The sequence below is a fragment of the Lynx rufus genome, unplaced genomic scaffold (genome assembly GCF_022079265.1).
Source record: "Lynx rufus isolate CCGP_SWC_20201006 ecotype Redwood Valley unplaced genomic scaffold, mLynRuf1.p SCAF_10, whole genome shotgun sequence".
In the NCBI taxonomy this organism is placed as follows: domain Eukaryota; kingdom Metazoa; phylum Chordata; class Mammalia; order Carnivora; family Felidae; genus Lynx; species Lynx rufus.
In genome coordinates, this window is record NW_025814824.1 from 3,719,842 (window position 1) to 3,723,285 (window position 3,444).

General features: G+C 53.0%; 1 long non-coding RNA gene across 1 annotated transcript; it reads right to left on the reverse strand.

Annotated features, from left to right (window-relative positions):
• Positions 1 to 655: 655 nt before the first annotated feature.
• On the reverse strand, positions 656 to 3,433 carry LOC124527762 (uncharacterized). The gene is made up of 2 exons (XR_006965973.1): positions 1,974 to 3,433; positions 656 to 1,632 (listed from the first exon to the last, which is right to left on the reverse strand). It is a non-coding gene; the product is annotated as an uncharacterized LOC124527762 (long non-coding RNA).
• Positions 3,434 to 3,444: the final 11 nt, after the last annotated feature.

A 3,444-nucleotide genomic window follows, 5' to 3' on the forward strand; every position in this document is an offset into this window, starting at 1 on the left:
TACGTGACGACAGGGCTCTAAGTGCCTGGCGCTTCTCAATTTAATCGTGAGGGCCACCCACGCTGCGGATGCGAATTCCCACCCTACAGAAGCTCAGAGAGGCTAAAAACCCGCCCAGGGGTCGCCAAGCGGGTCACGGGCAGAGGAAGGGTTTCGTCCTGCTCATAGTTGTTGATCTGTTTTTCCCGTGTTACCAAGGTAAGGCTTATACTATGATTAGTGAGGATTATATTATAATGAGGAGGAGGAGTAGGGATCAAGGGTACAGAAGCAGGAACTGGGTCCAGAAGCAGCACTGGGGTTTCTCAATACCAAACCCACTCAACAGCCTGGACTGGTGAGGAGGCCAGGGAGCGAGGGGCCGAGCAGGAGACGAGGGATTAAAAGGGAGCTTTTCTTCACTCCTATGGAGCCCCTACCCACTCCCACCTCACCCTCCAGGACTGACAGGGACCATCTGGGGAAAAAAAACAAAAAACTAAAAAAAACCTCCTGGAGACACTGTCCCCAACCCCAGGCCTGCCTGACAGCCTCCTGTCCAGAGATAAGCACATCAAAGCAGCTTCAAGAGAACTAGGTTAAGACCCTCACCGGACCCCCTCCACCCACCCCCCCCCCAAAGAACCAGAAACATCACCACCTTCCAGCCAGGGGGTCAGAACTGAAGCTTTATTTCAATCGGTTTCTTTATTTTCAGAACACCACCGGCAACTAGAAACAGGTATGCAAGTGTGGTTTTTATAACTGAAGAGTCCATAAAATAGATAATGGGATTGTAACCATAAATACACCTGAAATATAAATATACACATTGATACCCCACACGTATAAAAGTCATGCTCTGTAAATACTCTGTCCACGTACTGTCTTTGTGGGGGACCGAGTTCCAGGATGGAGCTTTGAGGGTTGACACGTGTCCCGTCACTTATGGATGTTGCCAGAGAGCTTCCGCAGGAGCGACCTATTACCAATCTCGACAAGGAAATTAAGTATCACAGAGCAGTTCTGAAAATATTGAAGAGTTGTTTGTTCTACAAAGAATGAGCATTTCTCAAACGTTAGAAATGGTGAAACAAATGTACCAGCTTACAGGTATGTACAATGTATTACTTTATACTTCAAAAATGCAGGAAGATCAATTATATATATACACATAAAATATATGTATATAATCGTAGATCGGATGAACAATTCAATATTGCTCTTGTGTTGGTCTTGCCGTATTGCACGCATGCCCGGGGCATGCCCATGGCTTATCACCAGATAGAGGACGTACTGGTAGGGACAGAAGGGGACTCACGGGAACCCCCATGCTTGTCCCCCGAACGCCATCGTCAAAGCAATATTTGGAGTTCCGTAACGTGCCGTGGCGAGGTCGGAAACTTCTGTGCCCACGTGCGGTTGTAGGACGGGCCCTCCGGAACAGCACTGCGTACTCAGGATGGGGCCACGTACACGCCACACGCACCTGATTCGGTGGGACCGACCCCCGAGCCCGGAGACGATCGGGGATCTCCTCAAAGACTATTTTGAGATGCTCCTCAAACCCTCAGTGCAGTTCACCCAAAATGACATCAGGACGAAGACCTGTGCCTGTGGCGTCCACAGCCTTCCTATAAACCCACGGGCAAACTATGAAGGAACGAAACACATCCTGAATGCACTAGTTTTCGATCATGAAGAGTTTCTCCCACGGATGAAGCTTTACACACTTTAAAGGCAGACAGTGACGAGAGAGGGCGGGCGGGATTCTGACCCATATCAGTAGGAACGGGACGGTCGGTGGGAGCCTCACCCTAGGAGTCTCAGGGACCTGGCGGCCCGGGGCAGACCCCAGCCCCCCCATTTTGGCCACGAAGGCCTGTTTCTTCTTCCACTTACCCAGTCTCCAAATTACAAACTCTCTGAGAATACAAATAGAAAAAAAAAAAAAAAAGGGATAGGTTGAAAAATAAATGTTCTAGAAAACTCACCAACTAGGTGTGAATGGGAAGCTCCCAGAGCAGCCGCCGGGGGTGGGGGGGGAGCGTCCGTCGGGACTCGAGGGGGCCTCGGGCCCGGCTCCCCGACCCTGCGGGCCCCCGGGCTGCTTCCACACCTTCCTTGCTCAAGGTTGCTCCAGGAGGCCAAGAAGAGGGGTGGGGTGGCTGGTTCCCAAGGGCGCCTCCACACACGGCACGTGCCACCAGGGGAGTCACGCGCAGAGCCCAGAGGATTGTCAAGACCAGGACCTTTAACCAGAAAGGGCCGATGGAGATGTTGAGTGCACAGAGGTGCCGGCTACGGCCGCCCTGCCCAGCGGGGCCGTGAGGACACAGCAGGTGCAGAAGAGAGACGCAGAACCCAACGGGGTGCATGCGGACGTCCCCAACTGGCCAACTCTGCCCGGCGGCGGGGGGCTCCCCCGCCCCAGCCCGGCCCGGCTTCTGGCTTCCTCTGCCTGCCGCGTAGCAAGCAGCTCTTGAAGGACCTTTCCGGAGTGGGGGCCAGCGTGAGCTGCGCTGGCCAGAACAAACAAGAGGAGGCTTCTGTTCCGGGCTCTGTCAGTCGGAGCCTTCTGGAAGCAGAGCCAGACCGGCCGTGCCCAGGACAGAGCAGCCTGCCTGCCTCCAGCCACCGTCCAGTCTCCAGGCCAGCGTGCAGAGACCGGCAGGGGCTGTGATTTAGTTTGAAGGATAAGGAAGCACACAAGGTCATTAAGAGGAAGAGAGAATTGATTCCAGAGCAGACTCCGCATCGAACAGCTCTTAGGAGACATTTATAATGGAGCATGCAGGATAATCTACTATTACTTGAACACATTCTCCAGGAGTATGCTTCAGCTATAGACAGATCATCAAAAACACAGTGAACGACTTCTGTTTCAAAGTATTTCATTGAGGTGCTAAAGAATGGCGTATACAGATCTCTGTGTCGCTTGGAAAAATGGATGTGCTTCTGTCTTGGGACGGCCTTTGTTGGCTGTTGCCCAGCTGGATATAGACCGAGTGATGGAAAAGGGGGAAAACCATCGTGGAGGGGGAAATAATGGCCTGAAAAGAGCTTCTTTCATTGCATTTATTTAAAATCTGAGGGCTGGAAGGAGTGTGCTCCTCGTGGGTCAAGGGGAGGAAAGCACACTTCTAAAACCCTCGACGTGTGACATTGCTGAGATGCTCTAGGAAGTGTCACGGTATCCTCACTCGCACACTGAAGGACCAAGCAGGATGCCCTTAAGTGAACTCATCTGTCACCGGCCGTGAAATAATTAAAGGGGCGCCTGCTGACCAGGTCTAGTGAGGTGAGAGCACCCCTCAGAGCCCGGGGCCCGCCAGTCAGCTGGGAATCGACAGTGAGCGCGCTCTAGGGGACGCTGTGTCAGTTTATGTCCAATTCAGCTACAGAACTGTGAAATGGAACAACGTGGGCCAGGCGTTCTCTTCCCCCCCCCGCCCCCCCCGCCCC